This window comes from Mauremys reevesii, unplaced genomic scaffold, assembly GCF_016161935.1.
Source record: "Mauremys reevesii isolate NIE-2019 unplaced genomic scaffold, ASM1616193v1 Contig15, whole genome shotgun sequence".
In the NCBI taxonomy this organism is placed as follows: Eukaryota; Metazoa; Chordata; order Testudines; family Geoemydidae; genus Mauremys; species Mauremys reevesii.
This window is the reverse complement of record NW_024100771.1, coordinates 47,584-73,388: the sequence shown is the minus strand read 5'-3', so window position 1 is coordinate 73,388 and position 25,805 is coordinate 47,584. Positions and strand designations below refer to the sequence as shown.

The 25,805-nt window shown below is 54.6% G+C and overlaps 1 pseudogene; it reads right to left on the bottom strand.

Annotated features, from left to right (window-relative positions):
* Positions 1-1,099: 1,099 nt before the first annotated feature.
* Positions 1,100-25,805, bottom strand: LOC120393132 (annotated as a pseudogene).

The following is a 25,805-nucleotide window of genomic DNA, read 5'->3' as shown; positions in this document are numbered from 1 at the left end:
AGAAAGCTTCACCAAATTTCATGTTATGTGTCACTAAGTGCCAGTTAATACAATTAAGTTAATTTGTGATGATTCAGTAAAGGAATACAACCCCTTCTCTATTTCTTTATCAAACTACATTTGTTGTGTCCTTATAACCAAGAACATGAAGAGCCTGGCAGTACATTGAAATCAACAGTGGACACTGCCACTCAGTCCATTGCCTTCAAATAATATGTCTAAAGAAAAATAAACTAAAAAATTGAGATTGTAGAAGAGATTTCTATCTATAGGAAGAGAGCATTTGATGTCAGGGACTGTGTTTTCTTAACTGTGAGAAAAAGAAAGGAAGGGTCACATCTTGATTACCAATTATATGTAGCTAGAAAGTTAAAAATCACATGAATTAATGCTGACAGAAGTTCAAAGACTATTATATAATCTTGTGTGAGTTAAGTTAAATATATTGCTTAATTAATTCTATCATTTTTAACCTATTAATTTTCAAAGACGAAGTGCAGGAGGTGGGTGTATGTGCCCTGCCTGCCAGAGAGAACCAGTCAAGACAACAAAGGGGGTGGGGGGGGAACAGAAAGAGCAGCTGCACATGTGTGTAGTTGTGATGTTTATAACACATGTACATTGTAACTGAACAACCCACCCTGAGAATTTAATACTTTATTTTCTTAAGATAAATATTTTGCATTTCTTGTATTCCCCAGCTGAAATACAAATGACGTTATTTAGAGAAGTTAAACTTCAATATAGATTTGAGGGAAGAATCAAAAAATAAATATAAATAATTCCAGTTCTAAAAATATATTTAAATGCTTGTTTTTGAAGTACTGTTTAAATGTAAATTAAAATATTCTTGTATTTACACCTTTTTACAATAATATTTTCTAAATTAAAATAATCTTTTTTTCTTTCATATTTTACATTGAGATTTCACAGGGGTAGAAAATTCTGACAGGGGTAAATATCCCCCATCCACCCCCATCTGCTACCCCTGGGGCAGGGGACAGTGAGGGCTGGGGGTTGCCAGGTGTCTGGTTTTTTACTCCAGTTGAAAAGGGAAACTGGCAGCGTCCGGTCAGCACAGAAAGTCCAGTTACTGCAGTAACTGGCCCCCATCACTGGGGGCGGGAAGAGCAGCAGGGCTGGGAGGGGCCAGTCTGTGCCGCGGGGTCACTGTCAAGGACCGAGATTCCCTCCGGCCTGAGCTGGGACCGGGCAGATGATCAGGGGAGCCGCATTTTTACCCCCAGCGTTGAGACCAGGACAGAAATAAGGGTGGAGCGTCCCGGAGAAGGTGTCAGTGAAAGTGAGGAGATGGGACCTGTCAGTCACATTGTAAAACGAGACCTCGCCCGCCTCATAGTCCAGGAAAATCCCCACCCGCCTGGGCCTGACACTCATGGGGAGGGGGGTCGGGGGGAAGGTGAGGGCCTCGTATTCCCCATCCCTCAGCTCCACGACCCAGAATCCATCCTCAGGTGTGGCTGTAACTTGCCCCTTCCTGCTCACAGATTCCCTACAAACCCCCAGATCCCATCTCGTCTTGTCTCCCACCTCCACCTCCCAGTAACGCCTCCCGCCCGCGAACCCCTCAGCGCCCAGGACAATGAGATATCTATTAAATCTCTCAGGGTTGTCGGGAAGATCCTGGCAAGTGTCTCCATATCTCACACGTTTCCGATCCTCAGACAGGACGAGGTTGGGATTTGCCGTGTCTGGATCCAGAGTCATGTCCACTGGGGAGAGAGTAACAGAGTCAGGGCTGGGGGCAGGGGCTGGTCACTGGGATCAAAGGGAAATTAACCTGCGTCCCTGTTAATCACTGGGCGAGGGGGGGGGTGTTGCCTGAGGGGAGTCAGGGCCCTCTGCCTGTGAGGAGACAATGAGGGGGAAGGGCAGGGGGAGGGGTGGGAAGGTGTCAGGGGAGGCGGGGAGGGGAGGGACAGGCTGATGCTGGGAGAGGAAAGGGAGGAGGTGACAGGAGCAGAGGGGAGGGAGGGACATAGGGGTGGGGCAGACACAAGGGCTATGGGGTGATAAGGGATGGGGCAGGCACCAGGGGGCAGAGGGGTGTGAAGGGAAGGGCAGGTTCCAAGGGGCTGCAGGGGGGGAGGGGAGGGGTGGGCTCCATGGAAGAAGAAGGGGATGGACCCCAGGGGACACAGGGAAGCAAGGGAAGGGGCAGGTAGCAGAGGGGTGTGAGGGAATGGGGGAGCTCAGAGGAGGAGGGGAGGGGCAGGGGTGAGAAATAAGGAGAAGGTGGCATGGGTGACAGTGGCAGAGGGGTGAGAGGAGAGCAGGGTCAGTGGGGCAGAGGGTGGTGAGGGGATGGGCATCAGGAAGGAAGGGGGCAAGGGGAGGGTCAGGTGTTGGGGGGCAGGAGGAGGGAAGGGGCAGGCAGCAGAAGGGTGGGGGGGAAGGGCAGGTGCCAGGGGATTGAGGGGGTTGAGCAGAAGGGCAGGCACAGAGAGGGCCGAGGAGGGGAGGGACAAGCACCAGGGGGCAGAGAGGGGTGAGAGGCAGGGCAGGTGGGCAGGGGGAGGAGTGAGGATAGGGGATTGGGGAGGGGCAGGTGGCAGGGGTCAGAGTGGGGTTAGAGGAGGGGTGGGCACAGGGGACAAGGGAAGGGGCAGGTGCCAGGGGTCAGAGAGGGTGGGGAGAGGGGCAGGTGTCAGGAGGGCTGAGGGGAGTGAGAAGGGCGAAAGTCAGGACAGCAGAGGAGGATGAGGGGAGGGGTGGGAGACATGGCACAGAGGAGGGGAAGGGGAGAGGTGGATGCCAGGACATAGCGGGGGTGTGAAGTGATGGGTGGGCTCCAGGGTGCAGAGGATGTTTAGGGGACAGGGGCAGATGCCAGGATGGCAGGGGGAGAAGGAAGGGGCTCTTCCAGTGGGGCAGAGATGGGTGGAGGGCAGGGGCATGTGCCAGGGCAGCAAAGTGGGAGTAGAGGGGCAGGGGCCCAGGGGAGCAGAAAGGGAGTGAGAAGAAAGGGAGGGATGTGGGTGAGGGATCAGAATAGATGCAGGGTCCAGGGTCCCTCACAGGGGTGGGGGAAGGGTAAGGGAGGGGCAGGAGCCAGAGAGGGGTGAGGGAGAGGCAGGCTCCAGGGAATCTCTGTTGCTTTGGGGCCATGTGTGGTTGGTTTCTCGCTCAGAGCAGGTCGGTGCTGTCCCCACACACACTGGGGGTGCAGCCCTGCTCCAGAGGAAGCAGCTGGGACTCTCCATGCTGCCAGGCCTCACAGGCCCCACCTTCCAGCCAGGGAAACCCCACAGCCAACCCCTCCCCTCGCCTGGCCCAGCCCCACCGGGGCAGTTGTCTGGATTGGGCTCACTTGGGGGGCAGTACAGTGGAAGATTCTGGGGGAGGGGTATAAATGCGTACTAAGGGCTGTTGTTAATTAGGCCAGGGCAGTGGGGAGGGGGCATTTCACCACTTACTGCCCCCTGCATCTGGGAGAAGCTGCACCGGGGACCAGTCCCAGTTCACACTTGCACAGCACGTCTGCACTAGGGGTTTGCACCGGTGCAGCTACATCAGTGCAAGGAAACCCTGGCAGACATGGCTGAGACACTGCTGTGCCAGGGGCCGTAACCCCTCCCGTCACTGGTGTTATGGATCAATAATTACAGGGTCACTGGAGCAGGGGAGCTGGATGCTGGGCTCCCAGGTGGGGGCCTGACCCACTGGGCTGCAGAGTCATTCTCTCTCCCACGCTCTGGCCCAGTGCCCATGGCAGTGTTCAGACACAGGGGGGCATCATCAGACACCCGGAGCCCAGCGGGTCGAGCCCTCACGGCATCACACGGGGGATTGAACCTGGGGCTCCCAGCTGAGGGCCCAGCCACTGGGCTAAAGGCTACAAGGGAAGAGGCAGCACCTTTTTCTGTTAATTGAAACTAGTCAGCAAACCCGACATGGATTCACGAATAGTTTCTCTTGACCCAAAATATAATTTTGCAGCAAATAAACTATTTGTCCAAAACATTTCACCCAGCTCCACTGCAAACCTGTCTGAGCAACTTAGGAGCCCCAATCCCAGTGACTTGCAATGAGAGACTGTCAACACCCCCAGAAACGCAGTTACAGGCAGGCCAGGCTCAGGGCATCAGCTATGAAACACTCCAGAGCTGCTGTTTAATTTGCCCTTGGCAGACAAATGCCCCCTGACCCCTGATCTCACTCCCACAAATCAGGCTGAAAATGGAGTCTCGGCTCCAGCCCGAACTCTCTGCCCAGAGCCATTTGTCCCATGGACGCTGCTAGCGGCACAGACCCTCTGCAGCTGCACCTGGGCATCTCCCAGAGCGGATAACAGTCAGAGACCGTCTCAGAGCCCCAGGGGCTCAGGTGTCTCCATCTAATGACTGCACCAGCCACCCCCCTCGCTCTCATTAACCAGCCCTGGGACAGACCCGCTGGGAACTTTCACACCCAGACTCTGGAGACACTTTGGGTCCTTCTACACAGCCTGCAGCAGCGAGTCTTGGAACAGGGTGGACAGATTCAGGCTTACGGGGCTCCCTCTTTGGAATTAAAAATAGCCGCATAGATTTTCAGGTTCTGGCTGGAGCTCAGGCTCTGAAGCCCAGGGTGGAGCCAGGTCTGCCCCTCACAGTGCAAGAGGGGACATTCTCTGTTTCCACATCCCCTTCACCCTTCCTGGGATGGGGAACAGCAGCCCCAGGGCCCCTCCCTTCACCCCCAGGGCAGGGGACTGAGAGCCCTCAGCCTCCTGGGCAGTGGGGCCTCCCAGAACAGGTTCCTGGGTGAGCGTGAAAGTGTCTCCACACAGAGAGCTCTTTGCACCCAGCAAACACACAGATGTGCCCGTAGATCAGGATCGGGGATGGTGCTCTCCCCAGGAGTGATGGAAGCTCCCTAAAAGTAGAGGGGTCACCCACTCATGCCAGCCCTTCTCCCTGAGCTCCTGTCCCCGCACCCCTGAACCCTCGCTCTCACACTGCCCCTTCTGCCTGAGCCCCTGCCTTCACACCACCTCTTCCCCAACACCCTGACCCCCGGTCTCTCCTCTCGGCCCCCTCCCCCATCCTCAATCACCCTTACAGCTGGTAAAAAGTGGGAGGGAATAGCCCTCCCATTGGTAAAAGTGATGGGGCCATGGCCCCCCTCTTCCAGTGCCCCTCACTCACTCCCTAACCCCAGTAGGAGAGGACCCTTGGGGCAGTGTCAGTGAGTTCAGTGCTGGGGATACGAATTGGGTTTTACACCCCGGGTGCTGGAGCTCTGTGTATTTAGGGTATAAGAAACAGAGGCCGTGTGAGCCCCCCCACTGTCCTACCAACATGGCTCAGCCCTGACATCTGCCGGAGCCTCTCCCTGGGGAGGAATCGTCCCTGCGGCCCATTCAGGCCTTGGCCTCCCTGTGGAGGTGGCTGGTGAGGCGGCCGTTAAAGTGAGTTACGATGTGAGCTCTTGTCCGCTGGGAACTGGACTCGGAGCCTGGGCTGAGATCGGGGACTGGGGAGTGAAAGGCCCCAGCTGCCTTCACTGCCCCCCTGAGCCAGCCCAGCGCCGCCAGCCATTCAGAGCAATAACAGCGATGCTCAGGCTTGGTGACACAGCCAGGGCCCCAGCCGGCAGGGCGAGGGCCTGTCCAAGGAGCAATGGGCACAATCTGCAGCAAGGGAGGTTGAGGCTGGAGATGAGGAAACACTTTCTAATTCTCAGGGCAGTGAAGCTCTGGACCTGGCTCCAAGGGAGGTTGTGGGATCCCCATCACTGGAGGTTTGTAAGGACAGGTTGGACAAATCCCTGCCAGGGATAGTCTAGTCCCTGACCTAGCATGGGGGGCTGGACTAGGTGACCTCTCGAGGTCCCTTCCAGCCCTGCATTGCTCTGGTTCTAGGTTACAGCTGTTCTGGGGCTGGGCCCAGGGGGCTCTAAGCCTGGTGAGTGGCACATGATAGAGTTAACACTGTTAGTGAGCATGGCAGCTGGCAGCTCAGCATCCCTGCCAGGGGCCTGGGCTGGCATGTGGCTGCTTGTACCTGGCTCAGCAGGGTGTTACTGGGCCATGTGGACAGGACCTAGGGTTGGCACCTGTCCATAGGGTGCCAGGCGTCTGTGTTTTTATTGGAACACCTGGTCAAAAAGGGACCCTGGCGGCTCCGGTTGGCACCACCGACTGGGACATTAAAAGTCTGGTCAGTGGCGCAGCGGGGGCCCGGGGCTAAGGCAGGCTCCCTGCCTGCCCTAGCTCCGTGCAGCTCCTGGAAGTGGCCACCAATTTACTTCCCTGGAGTTTCAGACTTTTCTAGCAGAACATAACCAATTGTCAGCCATGGTCAAGCCTCCCTTTGAATACAGGTTGGCTCTGGGAGTGAGGGGAAATGTATCAAGAGAGCTGGCTCTTTTATGGGAGTCAGGGACCAGACTACCTGTGACAGGCCCCTGTAAGGGAGAATGAGACAACTCAGACCAACCTGGAAGTAATTAAATCCCTAGGTGACTAGTCGGCAGCGAAACAGCTAATGAGGCTGATAAAGGGTAACCAGGGCTCAGCTGAAGGGATCCTAGGGACAGGAAGCTGCTGAGGAGAGGAGCTCCCAGGAGAGCTCATCAGAGTAAGGAGCCTGGAAGGGGCTCCTAGAGCAGTGCTCCCCAAACTGTGGGTCGTGACCCACTAGAGGATGTGGAGGAACATTTGGGGGGCAGGGCAGGGCCTGGACCAGCCCTCATGGGTGGCAGGAAGGGACTGTTACCCAGCCCTGCTCTGTCCCCAGCTCCACTCCAGCCCCACCCTAAGCCCCAGCTGCATCTCCATCCCCGACTTCAGCCACCCACTCCCAGCCCTGCTCCAGGCTGAGAACCCAGCTTCAGCCCCAGCCCCAAACATGGTTCCGCCCCTGGCTGAAGCCCCCAGCTCCTGGCCCCAACTGCGGGTCCACTTCCAGCCACGGCCCACAGCTTCTGGCCCCAACTGGAGCCCCGTTCCTGGACCAGCTCCTGACAGCAGCTCCCAGGGTGGGGGCACAAACCAGGTAAGGAAGGGCTTGATCAAAAATGTTTGGGGACCACTGTCCTAGACAGAGGAGCTCCCCTAAGTGGGAGGAGCTGCCAGAGATGACAATGACAGCAGCTGCTGTAGCAGGACAGAACCCTGGAGAGCTGCCCCCGGCTGGAGAAAGTGGATGCAGATGTTAGGCCTGAATGAAAATATAGCAGGCAAAACAGTTATGCCAACCTGACTGAAGTCAGGCTAACAGAGGTTTCTGGGTAATCCCACAGTGGAAAAGTACTGAGAAGCAGCATTGTTTTACAGAGCCCTGGAAAACGTGAGATAAGCCTGAGATAAGCCTGAGATTGCATTCCTGGCATACCATTAGCTGTGCTAAGGACAGTGTTTGAAGAACTGATAAGAAACTCTAACATCCCACGGTTCAGATTCTAACTCTCTGGTTGAGTTATAGGTTTAAAACTCCCCTGTATTTCTAACTTTTGGGTGTTGTTAAGATATAATTAATAATCTAAAGTTGTAGACATAAAGTCTAGGCATGTGTGTATATTAAAAGTGTCTAGTTTTAAGTTGTTAAACAAAGGGGGGGGGTTTGCTCAAGTGAGTGATGTATGACGTAATAAAACTGTCTATATAGGCTAATACTAAGCTGTAAAGTGCTGGCTGGTTCTCACTGGAAACGAGCTGCCCTTTGTTGATGCGTGCACTTGTCAATAAAGGGCTTTTGATCGGGGGAAAAAAAAAAAGATGTTGGGGACTTTAACCCCGACAGCGAAATTCGTTGTCTGTTCACAGAGAGACAGGCAACACCAGCAAGGTCCGATCAAAAGCCCTTTATTGACAAGTGCACGCATCAATAAAGGGCAGCTCGTCTCCAGTCAGAACCAGCCGCAGTTTACAGCTTAGTATTAGCCTATATAGACAGTTTTATTACGTCATACATCACTCACTCGAGCAAAACCCACCCCCCTTTGTTTAACAACTTAAAACTAGACACTTTTAATATACACACATGCCTAGACTTTATGTCTACAACTTTAGATTATTAATTATATCTTAACAACACCCAAAAGTTAGAAATACAGGGGAGTTTTAAACAAACCTATAACTCAACCAGAGAGAGAGAATCTGAACCGTGATGCTAGAGTTATCAGTTCTTCAAACACTGTCAGCACAGCTAATGATGCAAATGCATCCAAGTTTATATCTCAGGCTTATCTCACGTTTTCCAGGGCTCTGTAAAACAATGCTGCTTCTCAGTACTTTTCCACTGTGGGATTACCCAGAAACCTCTGTTAGCCTGACTTCAGTCAGGTTGGCATAACTGTTTTGCCTGCTATATTTTCATTCAGGCCTAACACAGAGAATAAAGGCACAGTCTGAAATGACTCCAGCTCCAGGAAAGAGGAGCTGGAGTCATCTGATTCCACGATGGAAACTAATCCAAGCCCAGCTCCGGGAAGGACTGAGGACTCCTGACTTGAGGACAGTGAGGAGCTTCAGTGAGAGCAGGAGACTGGAGCAGAGCAAGGGAAAAGATGTTATTTAGGGGTTTCCTTGAACTCAGAGTGGAGCCCAGCACAGGACTTTTCTCTCAGATCTTTCAGACTGTGAGACGTAATTTAAGGAGTGCTGAAGAGGATAAAAGAGGCAGGAACCTTGCCAAGACACCCTGAAATGGCTGAGGGTGGTACCTGAGGGTGTCACACCATGTTGAGTCTACAAACCTGGAACCCATTTAACAGAACTGCTGCCCCTTCCCCATGCAGACAGAGCCTCACGCTCTTCAGTCTGTCTGCGTGGGCCCCTCACCACAGGGCCTGACCTCAACAGAGCCTGCATCACAGAGTGGGAACCTGGACCAAACACAGCACAGGGTTTGGGCACCCACCTGGCTTCCAGCGTCCTTGTCCCAGCTCCCAGGCTGCTCCCGCTCCCCCCACAGCCTCCAGCTCCCCCTGACCTCAGGCTGCCTCTACCCTGTCCTGTATCCTGGGGGGTGACCCAGGGCCCAGCATGGAGCCATCAGGGTCACTACAATACTGTCTGCCACACCCAGAAGACAGGCACAGGATGGGCTCAGGGAGTGGCTGGCCCCACAATGGGACCCTCGTGCCCCCTCCCCCAATGCTTGCTGCTGCCCTTGCTGGGCATTGTCTGCACTCAGACCAGGAGCCCTGTGGGGCCGGCAGCCCGTTGTTCTGTCTCTGCAGGGCCTGGCTCACTCGTGGGCACTATATCAATAACAACACTCACTGCCCAGCACCTAAGGGCTGCATGACAGCGGGGGGCCTTGCCCATTGCACACAGGACCCTGGGGCACAGGGAGCCCTGGTTACTCTGACATACACATTCACCCAGCGACTCCCCGGAGCTGCTGGACCCGGGTCCCTGCGGTCAGAACGCAGGCAGTCGACTGGCACTGATTGGCAGGGACTGCTGGGGTGGGTGGAAGGAAAGGGTTACTCCCAGCGTGGTGGCACACGGTGTGTGTTTCTCTTAGCAGCTCCCTGCTCACTCACCCGCCATTTGCCCCAGACACAGAGAACCCAGGTGCCAAGGGAAGGGCAGCCCCAGCAGTGCCGCATTGGTCCTGGCTGGGGCTGAGCCTGCGAGCGCAGCAGCAAAGGCAGCGGCAGAGAGAGGGGCTCAGACATTGAGAGCAGCAGCGTCCCCACCCGCAGGGGAGGGGTCAGCGCTGGGACAACAGGCCGGGCTGGGTCAGGGGCTGGGAGCTCTGGCAGCGAGCGCGGTGCCAGCACCAACGGCCCTGCTGGAGACCCTAGGCCTGGCCAGCCTGGAGCAGCCAGCGAGTGACTCAGGGCCTGGGACCCTGCCCAGAAAGGGGCTTCTGGGGGGCTGACAGGAGGCTCCCCAGAGGCTGGTGATCCCCTAGAACGGGGCACTGAGGTGACTGGCTCAGGATCCCGACAGGCTCAGGCGCCAGGGGTGTGGAATGGCCCAGAGCCCAGCCGTGTTCAGGGTCCAGTGGGCACAGACTGTGCTTGGCTGGGAGCAGCGAGCGGGGAGGGCAGCAGGGATGTGCTGGCTCCAGCCAGGCACAGATAGGAAGCTGCTTCCCCCACAGCCTGGGGTTCCTGCTCCCCGGAGCCCTGAGATCCTGGCCCTGTAGCCGGCACCAACTGCACAGCCTCCATCAGCCGGGACAGACACATCCAGATTGGTCCCTTCAACTGCCCCTGCTGGGGGTAGGTGGGAAGAGAGGAGCGGCAGGGAAGGATGAAAGACCAAGTTCAACAATCACAGACCGAGCTCACTGAACCTTCCCAGTCCCCCTCTCCTGTGCCTTAGTTTCTTCTCTGTCCCGCCTCGCTGTCAGGTCTCTGCCTTTGCCCCCGGTCTCCGTGCTGGGGTTGTGGGAGGGGTTTGGATGGGGGCAGCTCACGCTCAGCAGACGAGAGGCCCGTAGAATTCAGCTTGTTACCCAGCAATACACGGCCCAGGTCAGACTGCAGCAGCCAGACCAGCCCCTCCTGCAGCTCAGAAAGCTGGGCCAGCCTTGGCTAATGGGGACTGGGGCAGTGCTGAGTGGTGCCCACACAATGCAGCCCCCACGTGTCCCAGGAGAGAGGCACAGACACGTCATCCGTTACCCGTCTGTGCAGTTCCCAGCACAATGGGCCCAGTCCAAGCCTCACAGCACCTGGCTCAGTGACACCCAGTAACTCAGCCATGGAGGGGTCAGGATGTCAGTGATGGGGCCTGGTCAGATACCTGGGCAAGTACCAGCAGGTGGCTGTAAGTAGCAGGCAAACTGCCCAGCACTCAGCGCATCAGCCTCCAGCTATCACAGCTCCAAGCCTGTCAACTGGGTGCAAGCGTGTCCTGGGGTCCCAGGCTCTGTCCAGAGCCCCAGGCACAACACAGCTGAATGTCCCAGTAGAATCCACTCACCTCCAAATCTCTGCAGCGCTTCCCTCATGTCAAGGGAAATTTTATACATGTTCTTCAGGTCAGTAGAAACAGCTTCTGGTTCCTGGAGTTTCACATTCTCACTCCTATGAAGAGAACGTCCCATCATCACTCAGCTGCTCTGTACACACATCATCCCAGAACCAGCACCAAGAATACAAAAGCAATGAAAATGGGAAACACACCTGCTCAATGTGCTTTTCACATCCTGAAAGGAAAAAGAGAATCAATGTTCTGTATTAACACAATGTGCATAAAACTGAGGGAGTCTCACTCTGGGCATCAAACTTTCATCTAGAAAATAGATCAACCCTCCCAGGCGTCACTGTTTTGTGGTAAAATCTCGTACACTATTTTGCATTAACACTTCTTTCATTTATGTAGGAGAGACAGGAATTTAGCTAAAGGATTCTCCCTTCTAGGGATCCAACCCATCAGTATCTGTGTTTATCGACTGTGTTGGGTCCAGTGTTCTGGAGTCAGAGCAGGGATGGGTTCAGCTCAGTATCATTCTTGTATCATCCATTTAATCTCCCATGGCCTCACTGGGTCTCCATGAGGAGAATTCCCCTCTAACATGAACTGCGATATTTTGGAACTAATGGAGCTTTTAGCTTCATGTTCTGTTTGTCAGTAAACCACAGAACACATTTACTCTAATTGTTGGAATCCAGACCCAGGGATCTGAGTTCTAATTCTGGATGGGTGGAGAATTTTGATGCCGTCTCACCTTTAGCAGCTCTACAACTGGTAGCTGACACTTCTCCTCAATCTCTGTTATCAACTGCTGCAGAAAGGAGCTTTGCTGGGAGAGTTTGGTTATATTTTCCCTTAGTCTCTGCAGAGTCTCCCTCTCCTCCTCCTCCAGGCTCTGCAGAAGCAGCTGCTCCTCCTCTCTCAGCAGTGTGTGCAGTTTGTTAAATTCACCTGTAATCATCTCTTTCTTATTCTTCACTTTCCCCTTGAGATAGAAGAATAGGAAAGGCACAGAGAAAACATGAGCCAGATGTTGATTTACACAGACTGGGCCTCTGTCCATGAAACATGGGATTAGATCAGTATCAGGTTTGTAAGGAGATTTACTTCTTCGAGAAACATACCATAATGGGTTTGTTTTAGTTCAGAGTTAACATGGTCAGTTCCATAGCAGGGTTGTCTAGGGTGCTTTGTAAAGACGCCATATGTTATTGCAGGTGGCATGGGACGGACACAGTGGAGTGGGGAGAAATCGAGGGAGTGGGAGAGATTTACAGGGGGCCACACAGGGTGTCCATGGGGAATTTGGGTGCCCAGCGCTGGGCACTCAGACACCCAGGGGAGCCGTCACAGCGGGATGTGGGCGATGCTCCTTTGATAACCTGCTCCCAAGGCTGCAAAGTTCAGGACCGAGGGCTGGTGCTAATAGTCCTTTGGGTGCCATCCTGGGGCTCACATGGGTGTTGGGAACCCAGGCCATTGTCAGGGCTGGCTTTGGCTTCACCCAGCCTGGCTGAGTGCCCCATGCCCATGTGCCCAGTGCCCTGGGATCGCAGCCTTTAGGGAGCCCTCTAGGCTCACAGAGCAGTGGGTTGGCTGATGCCAGCTCTGTCCCTACCTGCTCTCTGGGCACTTTTCCAGACACATACAAACCTGGCTGTTAATTGTTATGCACCTAAATCCCTATTGTCTGAGGAACTGAGCACCAGCTGCTTCCGGTGCGGGCAGTGGGAGCTGCTGCGGTTCTGTCTTCTGGAAATCAGCCCACTTCCGCCGGGCTCTAAATACGGCTTCAGATGCAGAACCAGAGGTACCCAGCTCTGAGCATTTCAGCTCTTGTAAATGGCCATTTTTATCTGAATAGAGATTTCACTGTAAAAGGCCGGTGAATCTGAACAGCCTTTTTTTCCCATGGGTTCATCACCTGGCCACACACAAGCACAGGTAAAGTCACAGTAACAGTAGCAGGTGACTGGGATGAAGTGGCCATGTGATGGCAACAGAGGCTGTGAAGTGGCCGAGCGCTGCCTGGCTTGACACTGACCTGCCCCTGGCTCTGCTCACTCAGGGGGTGTCCCCACTGCAATGAAGGTGTGACAGCACCATGTGTAGACACACCCGGGCTAGCTTTGATGTGGCTAGCTTGGGTACTCGTAGCTATGAAGCCGCAGCAGCAGCACAGGCTGTACACACCCACCCAGACCCTCGGGTGTTACTCAGTGACTAGCCTGCAGCTGGCTGTTGGGGCCCTGTAGATGCACCCTGGGGGGCAGATTTTCCACAGAGCTCCACACCCGCAACTGGGTTTGATGTTCAGAAGAGCTCAGCTCCCAGCATGGCCCCAGCCCAGCCAGCTCAGTGACTCTGAACCTCATCCATGGGGGGCAAATCATCCTCCCAGCTCCAGTGTCTGGCCCAGGCACTGGGCAGATTCACTGCAGGGATGGTGGGTGCAGAGCGAGAAGGAACAATCTGTTTCCTCCAGGCTGCAGAGAAGCTGCAGAGCTTTGTCATGGAGGCCAATGAAAACCGATGGCTGTAGCAGCTGACACACCATCCCCATCTGCAGGAGGGAAACAGGAGCCACGTAATAGTGAAAACACTGCACCCAATATTGAGAATTTGCCCCTATCAGAGATCTCGGGAGGGTCTGCACCACTGTACAAGGGCCAGGAACTGCCCCTCCTCCACCTACAGGAGCTGCTGCGCTGAGATCCCCACCAGAGACACAGCCTGGTGCTGCCAGCACCCTGGATGGGAGGTACCATAGGCCAGGGGAGGCTCAGCTTCCCCAAACAAGATGCAGCGCCCCTCCCTTTGGGGGCAGGCTGCAGACCTGCCACCTTTGGAGTGCTGCCTGCGCTCCGCCCGGAGCCCTCACTCCCGCTTTTCCCCCGAATCCTGCAGCACCCGCCGCTTGCTGCCTGTCAGCTGTGTGGGGGGCCCGACAATTGCTCCTCTCCGCCCCTCCCCCGTCACTCCCCCTTAAGGCAGGAGGGGGCAGAAAGGAGCAACAGCAGGTGAGGGGGCCTTGGGGGAGGGTGTGGGGTAGGGGAGAGGAGCGAGCTGCAACACTGAACGGTGAGCGGGGAGCCTCTGGGGAGAGGGCTGAGTGGGAGCCGGGCATGGGGCAGAGCAGGAGCGGCGCATGGGCGGGGCCTCAGGGAGAGGAGGACAAATGGGGGTGGAGCAGTGGGCAGGGCAATGATCCGGGCAAAGGGGAGGATCCGGCACTCATGCCCGGCCTCCCCAAATGCCAGAGGCTTGTGCTGTCCATGGCCGGCACCAAGCCTGTGCAACGGAGCAAACAACCAGAGCAGGTTCATAACCTCCTCCTGGAGCTTTACAGCCCCGTCATTCCTGGGAACGCTGCAGGGGGAAGGGGTCAGGGAGGAATAAACCTGGACACCCACCTGCCACTCTGTGATCTCCTCCTCCTCTGCAGACATCAGAGCCAGGGCCTCTTCCAGCTCCTTCCTCAGAGGGGCCAGGGCTCCCTGGAGTTTCTCCTGCAGGGACATCGCGTGCGATAAACAGCCATTAGTCTGCCTGTCTGATGGGTGGACAGTACTGTCCATATTGGCATTTCATACACGAGCAGTACATACCCTGGAAGGAGGCAGCAGACTCGGCTCTGCCGGCCCCAAAGGCCTCATGGGAGCAGAGACGCCAGTCTCAGAGCAGGGGCTCTGCTCCCTGCAGACACTCAGGACTTCTCAGAGCCTGTGTCTGAGCTAAAGCTTCACATCACTGAGCACAGGCCAGAGGGGAAACAGCTGGGAAGGTTCTGAACCATCCCTCCTGCCGGTGCCAGTGAAGAGGTTGGGGCAGCACCTCGCTGCACTGTACCCAGACCCAGGCTAGGAACAAGACCCCACTGTGCTCTCGTCTGTCCAGGCTCCCATGTGGCCTCCCCCAGGCAGCGGCTGAGCACCTGAGCCAGCGCAGTCCCATTAACGGGGTGAAGCTGTGATGTGTCTGGAGGTCAGTGAGGAACAGGGAACACACTCGGTCTGGAGGAATGTGCCACCCATAATTATAACTGCTCCAGAGCTGTAACAACCCCGGACTCTCTTCCCCTTTGACAGTGTGTGATTCATTCACACAGCAACGTGCTCCTGCCCCGCCAACCCCGCTCTGTGCAACACCCCCGGCAGCCCCCCAGAGCCGCCTCCTGAGCCCCCCTCCAGAAATTTCCCCACTTCACTCTCTCTTTTCTCTGAGCCCTCGAGTTCTCTCCCGCTCTCTGCCCAAGGGCCCAGGCTGCTGCTGCAGCTGCTGCTAAGAGCTCCCGGGGAGCTGTTCGGTGACACCCCTGCGCTGCTGCTGCAGGGAAGCAGTGAGGGAGGGAGGGAGCCAGCAGGGGCTAGTGAGAGACAGGAGGCGAAAAGCAGCCTTTGCATCCAGCAAAACAGCTTAATTGATGAGCCGGGATCAGAAGGGGGGTGGGAACAAAGGTGGCTGGATTATTTGAAGCTCCACCCACAAAATAAGCTGATTGGCTCCAAGAGGCTCCTGGGACAGGTGTGACGACACATTGTGCAACCCTCCCGTTTGGCAACAAAGTGAAGTTTCTGCCACGCAATGTAACCATCTGGGCTACTGCTCAGGACTTGCTGCCGCCTGGTCCATGGGGTTGCAAATCAGGAGGGACAGGGTTTGTGGTCGAAAACACTCACATTCTGCTTCCTCCTTGCTAATGTGCCAAATTGACCTATTGCAGGGGTCTGGGGGGTTCTGCATTTTAAATGAAGCTTCTTAAGCATTTTAAAAACCTTATTTACTTTATATACAACAATAGTTTAGTTATATATTATAGACTTATAGAAAGAGACCTTCTAAAAATATTAAAATGTATTACTGGCATGCGAAACCTTAAATCAGAGAGACTAAATGAAAACTTGGCACAGCACTTCTGAAAGGTTGCCGAACCCTGATCTTTTGGATGATTGAGGCATGCTCTTTCACTTGTTTGTGTGTGAATATGTGAAAAGGGAGGTAAGGTTTGGGGGTACAGAGCACACCCGACCCCAAGGTGGCCCCATTCGTTTGTTCCACTGGCTTCCTCCTTACTTATTTCCAATGACTTGGCAGCCTATGCACCTGTCACTGGCCCGGTGATGGTTATGCATGTATCACTGGTCCGGTGATGGTTATGCATGTGTCACTGGTCCAGGGTTTGTTCAGCGCTCGGTGCCAAGGGTGCTGGACTAAGAGCTGCCTCCATCAGGAGCTGCTTGAGAGGAAAGTCCCGCTCCTTCTTCGTCCTTGGCTTGAATGCCTTACAAATGCGGCACTTGTCGGGAAGGTGGGATTCCCCGAGACACTTAAGGCAGGAGTCGTGGGGATCCCCCATTGGCATCGGCTTTTGGCACATCGAGCACGGTTTGAATCCCGGTGACCTGGGCCTGGGCCCCGGTACCGGGGTGGAGGGAAGGGGCTAATCATAGAATCATAGAATCTCAGGGTTGGAAGGGACCTCAGGAGGTCATCTAGTCCAACCCCCTGCTCAAAGCAGGACCAAACCCAACTAAATCATCCCAGCCAGGGCTTTGTCAAGCCTGACCTTAAAAACCTCTAAGGAAGGAGATTCCACCACCTCCCTAGGTAACCCATTCCAGTTCTTCACCACCCTACTAGTGAAAAAGTTTTTCCTAATGTCCAACCTAAACCTCCCCCTCTGCAACTTGAGACCATTACTCCTTGTTCTGTCATCTTCTACCACTGAGAACAGTCTAGATCAATCCTCTTTGGAACCCCCTTTCAGGTAGTTGAAAGCAGCTATCAAATCCCCCCTCATTCTTCTCTTCTGCAGACTAAACAATCCCAGTTCCCTCAGCCTCTCCTCATAAGTCATGTGCTCCAGCCCCCTAATCATTTTTGTTGCCCTCCGCTGGACTCTCTCCAATTTGTCCACATCCTTCTTGTAGTGTGGGGCCCAAAACTGGACACAGTACTCCAAATGAGGCCTCACCAGTGCTGAGTAGAGGGGAATGATCACATCCCTCGATCTGCTGGAAATGCCCCTACTTATACAACCCAAAATGCCATTAGCTTTCTTGGCAACAAGGGCACACTGTTGACTCATATTCAGCTTTTCGTCCACCGTAACCCCTAGGTCCTTTTCTGCAGAACTGCTGCCCAGCCATTCGGTCCCTAGTCTGTAACAGTGCATGGGATTCTTCCGTCCTAAGTGCAGGACTCTGCACTTGTCCTTGTTGAACCTCATCATATTTCTTTTGGCCCAATCCTCTAATTTCTCTAGGTCCCTCTGTATCCTATCCCTACCCTCCAGCGTATCAACCACTCCTCCCAGTTTAGTGTCATCTGCAAACTTGCTAAGGGTGCAGTCCACACCATCCTCCAGATCGTTAATGAAGATATTGAATAAAACCAGCCCCAGCACCGACCCTTGGGGCACTCCACTTGATACCGGCTGCCAACTAGACATGGAACCATTGATCACTACCCGTTGAGCCCGACCATCTAACCAGTTTTCTATCCACCTTACAGTCCATTCATCCAGCCCATACTTCTTTAACTTGCTGGCAAGAATACTGTGGGAGACTGTATCAAAAGCTTTGCTAAAGTCCAGAAATAGCACATCCACTGCTTTCCCCTCATCCACAGAGCCGGTTATCTCATCATAGAAGGCAATTAGGTTAGTCAGGCATGACTTGCCCTTGGTGAATCCATGCTGACTGTTCCTGATCACTTTCCCCTCCTTTAAGTGGTTCAGGATTGATTCCTTGAGGACCTGTTCCATGATTTTTCAAGGGACTGAGGTGAGACTGACTGGCCTGTAGTTCCCTGGATCTTCCTTCTTCCCTTTTTTAAAGATGGGCACTACATTAGCTTTTTTCCAGTCGTCCGGGACCTCCCCCGATCGCCATGATTTTTCAAAGATAATGGCCAATGGCTCTGCAATCTCATCGGCCAACTCCTTTAGCACCCTCGGATGCAGCGCATCCGGCCCCATGGACTTGTGCTTGTCCAGCTTTCCTAAATAGTCCCGAACTACTTCTTTCCCCACAGAGAGCTGGTCACCTCCTCCCCATACCGTGCTGCAGAGTGCAGCTGTCTGGGAGCTGACCTTGTCTGTGAAGACAGAGGCAAAAAAAGCACTGAGTACACTAGCTTTCTCCACATCCTCTGTCACTAGGTTCCCTCCCTCATTCAGCAAGGGGCCCACACTTTCCTTGACTTTCTTCCTGTTGCTATCATACCTGAAGAAACCCTTCTTGTTACTCCTAACATCTCCGGCTAGCTGCAACTCCAAGTGTGATTTGGCCTTCCTAATTTCACACCTGCATGCCTGAGCAATACTTTTATACTCCTCCCTGGTTATTTGTCCAATCTTCCACTTCTTGTAAGCTGTTTTTTTGTGTTTAAGACGAGCAAGGATTTCACTGTTAAGCCAAGCTGGTTGCCTGCCATATTTACTTTTCTTCCTACACATTGGGATGGTTTGTTCCTGCAACCTCAATAAGGTTTCTTTAAAATACAGCCAGCTTTCCTCGACTCCTTTCCCCGCAACTATATACACTAACTATATATACAAACGACTAAAACTAACTACAACTGTAAAAACTCGAACTATATACACAACTATCAATAAAGAACTACGAGTAAGCCAGGGACGTGGAGATCAGCTAAGCCGCGCTCCACTGTTCCAATGATCGTCACGGGTGGTAAGAAGGAACTGAGGTGCCGTTGGGTCGTCAGGGGTATATATCCAGTGCCATAGCGGCGCCACTCCAGGGGGGCAACCCAGCCGACTCACCGAGTGTTGCTAGGATAAAAATCTTCCGACAATCGTGCACGCAGCGTGCGCACACCTAATTGGAATCGATATGAGCAAGCACTCGAAGAAGAACATGCCGCCCTCCTAAACCAAGAGGTGGCACACCTTCTCAACCTGGGTGCGGTGGAGAGGGTACTAGTGGAATTTCAGGGCAAGGGATTTTAGTCCCGATACTTCCTGATCCCAAAGGTAAAAGGCGGGCTCTGGCCCATCCTCGACCTGCGGAACCTCAACAGGTTTATGGTCCGCTACAAGTTCCGCATGGTATCCCTGACCTCCATCATCCCCTCTTTAGACCCGGGGGATTGGTTTGCGTCCCTGGACCTCCAGGATGCGTATTTCCACATCCATATTTTTGAGGGTCACAGGCGCTTCCTCCGCTTCCTGGTAGGGTGGGACCATTACCAGTTTGCAGTCCTCCCCTTCGGCCTTTCCACGGCCCCCAGGGTTTTTACCAAATGCATGGCAGTGGTGGCAGCCCACCTCCGGAGGAACAGCTGCAAATTTTCCCTTATCTGGTTGATTGGCTCCTCAAGGGCAGCTCTCAGTCCCAGGTGCAGGCCCAGATGCAATTTCTGCTGTCCACGTGTGCGGGTCTGGGCCTTGTGGTGAACGAGGCCAAGTCCACGTTGATACCAGCCCAGTGCATACACTTCATAGAGCCTCTGCTAGACTCTGTAGAGGCCACAGCCTCTCTTCTATGGGACAGATTCGAGACACTCAAAAGTCTCGTAGCCTCAGTCACGATCTTCCCTGTGACGACAGCAAGGGTGTGCCTTCAACTCCTGGGTCACATGGCAGCATGCACGTTCGTGGTGCGACATGCCAGACTCAGAATGAGGCCCCTCCAACTCTGGTTGGCCTCCCAGTATTCCCAGTCCAGGGACAGCCTGGACAAGGTAGTCACGATGCCACCCAACGTGGTGGCCGTGCTGCAATGGTGGTCCCTCCCGAGCAATATGCTAAACGGGATCCCCTTCCAGGACACCCCTCCTTCACTAGACACGGTGTTGGATGCCTCGGACCTGGGCTGGGGAGCCCATATAGGGGACATTCAAACTCAAGGCAGGTGGTATACCTTGGAATTGTCTCTGCACATAAATGTCAGGGAGCTCAGGGCAGTAAGCCTGGTGTGCATAGCGTTCAGTTTGCACCTTCGTGGGAAGGCGGTCAGAGTCCTCACGGACAACACGTCCGCGATGTATTACATCAACAGGCAGTGGGACATGCGCTCCTCGGCCCTGTGCCACGAAGCCCTGGACCTCTGGGAGTTTTGTATAGCCCACGATATCTCCCTATGGGCCTTCCACCTACCCGGCGCACGCAATGTGCAAGCCGATCACCTCAGCAGGGTGTTTTCCCACCAGTACGAGTGGTCACTCCACTGGGAGGTCGCCCATCTGCTCTTCCAAGAGTGGGGAGCTCCCCAGGTCGACCTCTTCGCTACCACCCAGAACAGGCGCTGCCCCCAGTTCTGCTCCAGGGCAGGGGCAGAAAGGGAGGTGATCTCGGACGCATTCCCCCTCCGGTGGTCAGGACAACTGTTCTATGCCTTTCCACCCTTCTCCCGGATAGGCGAGGTTCTGCAGAAAGTAAGGGCAGACAGGTCGAGGGTTATCCTCATAGCCCCAGATTGGGCCCATCAACATTGATACGGGACCCTTCTGCAGCTTTTAGCAGCCCCCCCACGAAGGCTGCCACTTCGTCCAGACCTCATCTCCCAGGACAGGGGATGCCTTCTCCATCCCAACCTGGCCACTCTCCACCTGACAGCGTGGCTTTTCCATGGTTAAACCAGGAGGAGGGAAGGTGTTCAGAGGATGTACGACGAATCCTGCTGGAGAGCAGAAAGCCATCCACACGGCGGACGTTCCTTGCTAAATGGTCTAGGTTCTCCAGGTGGGCAGGGGAGCAGGGCACCTCCCCGTCATCCGCATCCCTACAGCTTATTCTCGATTACCTCCTGTCCCTTAGAACCCAAGGGCTAGCTCCTGCCTCCGTCAGGGTTCATTTAGTGGCTATTTCGGCCTTCCACCCTCCGGTGCAAGGTCAATCAGTGTTCTCCCACCAGATGACCTCCTGTTTTTTAAAGGGCCTAGATTGTGCATTCCCATACGCGAGGGCCCCAGTCCCACAATGGGATCTGAACCTAGTGTTATCCCGCCTCCCGGGTCCTCCCTTTGAACCCTTGGCCATGTGTTGCTGGTCCCACCTATCCTGGAAAGTGGCATTCTTGGTGGCTATCACCTCAGCCCGTCAGGTCTTGGAGCTTAGGGCCTTGACCTTGGAACCCCCGTGTATGATTTTCCACAAAGATAAGGTCCAGCTTCGCCCACACCCCGCTTTTCTCCCGAAGGTGGTCTCCGCCTTCCATATGGATCGGGACATTTTCCGACCGGTACTCTGTCCTAAGCCCCATTCCTCCAACGGGGAATGCTGCCTACACACGCTAGACGTACGTAGAGTGCTGGCCTTCTACCTGTACCGAACCAGGCTGTTCAGGAAGTCCTTGCAACTATTTGTTGCGTCGGCCAAACGGATTAGGGGGCAACCAGTTTCCATCCAGCGCATTTCCTGCTGGATCACCTTGTGCATACGCACGTGTTACGACTTGGCAGGGGTTACCCCACCACCTATAGTGAAGACGCATTCTACGAGAGCGCAAGCCTTGTCAGCCGCCTATGTCACCCACATCCCTATCCAGGACATATGTAGGGCTGCAACGTAGTCATCTGTCCACACTTTTTCCTCGCACTATGTGATTGTCTCCCAAGCACAGGATGATGCCGGCAGGGCCAGCTCCAGACCCCAGCGCGCCAAGCGCGTGCTTGGGGCGGCGTCCCGCGGGAGGGCGGCAGGCGGCTCTGGTGGACCTCCCGCAGGCATGCCTGCGGAGGGTCCGCTGGTCCCGCGGCTCCAGTGGAGCATCCGCAGTGCTCCAAAAATTTCCGGCACCAGTGCACGTGGCGAGCACGCACACCTACTGTGGCATAGACCGGAGCAACACATCTCAAAGAACACCAGTTACAGAACAGGTAACTGTCCTTTTTAAAGGATGTCTAGATTTCATTCCTGTAGTAACAGAACTGGTGATAGGAAAGCAGGAAGAGAGGTGTGTGTGTGTGTGTGTACAGCTTAAATTGGTTAAATAGTCTAACTTTCAGTACTCAGTGTTTCAAAAATGTTAGACTGCCAACCTGTGTCGTAGAGATGCCTTCTGTTTTTTAAAAACAACATGAATAAAGCTAAGGGAAATTACTGCTTTGTCCAACCCTGAAGAGCTATGAGATCTTTGCTCACCAATTCTCATAAAACTTGTATTCATTATGCCTTTTTTGTGACTTTAGTATTATGATCTATTATAAATAAAGTGCATTTCATTGATAGATTTTAAAATGAAATTAGTAACTGGAAAAAATGGCCAGTATTTTTTTTAAACCTGTGACAATTATAAGCTACTGTATTCTGTCGTTTACTTTCTAGAATCAAAAGTATATCTAAGTATAATCTAAAGTTCTCCTGCAAAATGCCGGCTGTGCAAATCCTTCTGTGGCTGGATCATTCTTGCGTTTTTATTTTAAGTACAAAAGAAATATGTATAACAAATTTAAAAGTATGTAATTAGTAATTTGATATGTTGGGGGTGGTGCCTCTTTTTATGTGTTTGCTCCCCTGATGTTAGAACCTGGCTATGCCACTGCAGTAGAGGGCTCATCACTCAGCAGCTGGGGGCCACCATGTGGGCTCAGCAGGGCTGCTGGCCACAGGGCCAATGGGTGTGGGTTGGCTGGGTGGGATCTCAGGAGTCACGTCTCAGGGATCTGCCCCGCTCCAGCACTGCTCCAGCTCTGAGCTGTCTCCACTGCCTGAGCCCTGTGGGGCCCCACCTACCTCCCCAGGGGAAGAGCCACCTGGGACTGGTGCAGAGGCCAGGCCAGTCTCAGCCAGTCACAGGGGACAGTGGGGAGGGGTGGGAGGAGGCTCAGCTGGGTCCTGAGGGAGCTTGGCCAGGGTAGGCTGTGCTCCAGCCTGGCTGATTGCACCACTCCCAAGGGGCCAGAGTTATCCTGCCCCAGGACCAGCTCTGGTTGCCCTGCCAGCTCAGCCTGGCAGACACAGTCACCTCCCATCAGGGCCGGCTATTGTGGCTGGGGGTTACGGTGTGGGAGAGTAGGTCTCTAGTGGGTCTGGGGGGTGCTGAGCAGTGGGGGGTGGGGAGATCTGTGTGTTTTGGGGGCTGTGCAGTGGGGAGATCTGTGTGTCTGGGGCGCTGGGAAGTGTGGGGTCTACATGCGGCGCTGTGCAGTTGTGGCCGTGGGGGGCACTGGGCAGTGAGGGGATCTATGGGGACTCCGGGGTGGGGAGGTGCAGAGCACTGTGCAGTTGTGGGAGGGCTGTGGGGTCTTCAGCTAGGGGGGCACTGGGCTGTGAGGGGATCTGTGGGGGGGTTCTGAGTGGGTGGGGGAGTGGTCTGGGAGGGCACTGGGCAGGGGGTTTGTGGGGGTCTCTGGGTGGTGTGGCATTGGGCATAGGGAGTCAGAGGGGTGCTGGGCAGGGGGTTTGTGGGGGTCTCTGGGTGGTGTGGCACTGCGCGTAGGGAGTCAGAGGGGTGCTGGGCAGGGGGTTTGTGGGGGTCTCCGGGTGGTGTGGCACTGGGCATAGGGAGTCGGAGGGGTGCTGGGCAGGGGCGTAGCATGGTGCAGCATGGGCCCACCCCCAAGGGGAAGAAGCATAATGGCAGTGCAGGGCTGGGCTGGACAGTGTGCGTCTGGCAGCTCCCGGTTTGTAAACAGTGCCCTTGTACTGGGCTGGGTGGAGTGGGCTGTCCCTGCCGTACCATGACCCATCTCCCGTTGCCCCCGGCCAGCCCCTCGCTCTGAGGACTCTGCCCCCCTGCCCCATGTCCACATTTCCCCAATGGGGGCCCACAAATATGTTTAGCATCGGGCCCACAAAAGGTTAATCCGGCCCTGTTTGGGGTGCAGGCTCTGGGATGGAGTTGGGGGTGCAGGAGGGTTGCAGGTTATGTAGAGTTTGAGTGATGGGTGCAGGCTCTGACCTGGGGCAGGGGATTCGGGTACAGGAGGGGGTACAGACATGTGGGCTCTTGGAGGGAGTTACCAAATCAGCACATTGTATAAGAGAAAGGAGCTGCAGTGATTTCGTATAGACATAGAAAATGATAGAAGACACTTTTCCACAGTCAAAATGTGAGAGGCAGAGTGGGAGGAGGGAGGGAGGGGCGTCTGTACAATATTTCCCCGCATTCAGTCTCCTGGCTGAAGCAGTAACAGCCCCGCAGCACTTGTATAGGCTAGAGAGGAGCTGCAGTGTCTGAGCTTTGACAGTCTAGGAATCGGGCTGCCGGTGCCTTTAAGACCCAGCCCCAGGAACCCGCCCCCTGCTCCAGGGCTGACACGCGGCAGAACGAAAACAGCCTGTGCCCCCCCCCCAACCCCGACACCCCCAGATCTGCGAGCCCAGCAGGGGCTCATCCCGAGGGGCCACTGTCCCCACCCCCTCCTAAACGGGGTTGTGTCCCCGCACAGGGTCTCGCAGCGTCTCCCCCAGCCGGGCTTCCCCGCGGCTACCACCCCCCACCCCCGATTTTTCCCTTCAGCCTCTCTCCTGCCGCTGCCTACAGCAGCTTAACCCCGGCCAGTAAATTTCTGTCCCCCGCTCAGACCCTGGCAGCCCCCCCGCTGCGATTTGCCCCCTTGAGCCTTTTAAACGCCCCCAAAGAGCAGGCAGCAAAGCGTGAGTAAAAGTGAGGGCAGAGAGAGGGCAGCGGCGACAGCGAAGGTTACTGGGCATGCTCAGTTCGGCCGCGCATGCTCAGTGCAGCCAAAGTAGGGACTCGGGAGCAGGAGCTGTTTCTATCGTTACACCTGACTCCCCCCATGGGGCTAGACTGTACCCCTGGGCTCTGGTGGGCTCTCTGGGCCTGGTCCTTCTTTACTGGGGGGAAATAAGAGGTGGCATCACCCCCTTGTGGCACCGGAAGGAGGCGGCACTGGCAGTAAATGGTGCCGAGCTGTAATTCTCCCCCTCTGCTCTCACAGGGGAACAAAATAATTAACAGTGTTGATATTTAAATGATCCGTTCTCCCGTCTCAAAGTAAGACGCTCACAAAGACTGGCCTGCAGCTCTTGTGGTTTAAACCTCACTGATTGTTACCACCGACCGCGGTGTAAAAAGTCCCCTTATTTCAGCAGTGGAAGCTGGGTTTGAAAAACATTCAGAATCTCAGAGATTCTGTCACCACACTGGCCAGATCATTCATTTTGTTACAGCATGTCTCGTACAATGAAGGCTTTACAGAGATGAAAGATGCATCACACCCATGACAGGCAACTTTCAGTGAAATCAGCCTGTAATTAAAATCCAAAGTTATTACCCATTAAACTTGACAACAATTCCCTACCTTGTACTCCTGGGCAGCCTCCTTTATGGGAACCACCCTGTGATCTCTGTGAGCCCGGGACAGATGGCAAACCACACAGACAGAAGTTTGATCCTCTTCACAGAACAGTTTCAGAATCTCCTGGTGTTCCCACACACCTCTCCTCTCCTGCTCCCTTTGCTGCTTGTAAACTCAGCAGTTTGGCTATTTCTACAACATTTGCCAGCTTCCTGTTCGGCCTGAGGGTTCCCTGTTGCACAGTTTCTCTGCACTGAGGGCAGGAGCTGTCTGTATCTGGTCTCTCCCAGCACTGGGCGATGCAGGCTCGGCAGAAATTGTGCCCACAGTCTATAATCACCGGGTCCTTAAAATACTCCAGACATATGGGGCATGTAGCTTCCTCCTGGAGACTTTCCACGGGGGTGTCTGTGGCCATGGCTCCCTCCGGACAGTGTCACAGGGTTAGTTTCATTTTCCTGAGCTGAGAAATATGCCCCGCCTGCAGCAGCAGCAATTGGGTGTTTCCCTTCCTGGAGCTGACTCAGGCTGTTCGCTGAGCTGGAGCCAGATCACTGGTAACGTTCCAGCCCGGGAGGCTTTGGTGGGAAATGTTCCAACAAGGCTCTGATCCTGCAATCAGCCCCCTCTGCTGGTGTGGAGGGGTCACTGGGGCTTCACATGGACATCAGCTTCCCCTTGTCCTGCTGAGCTG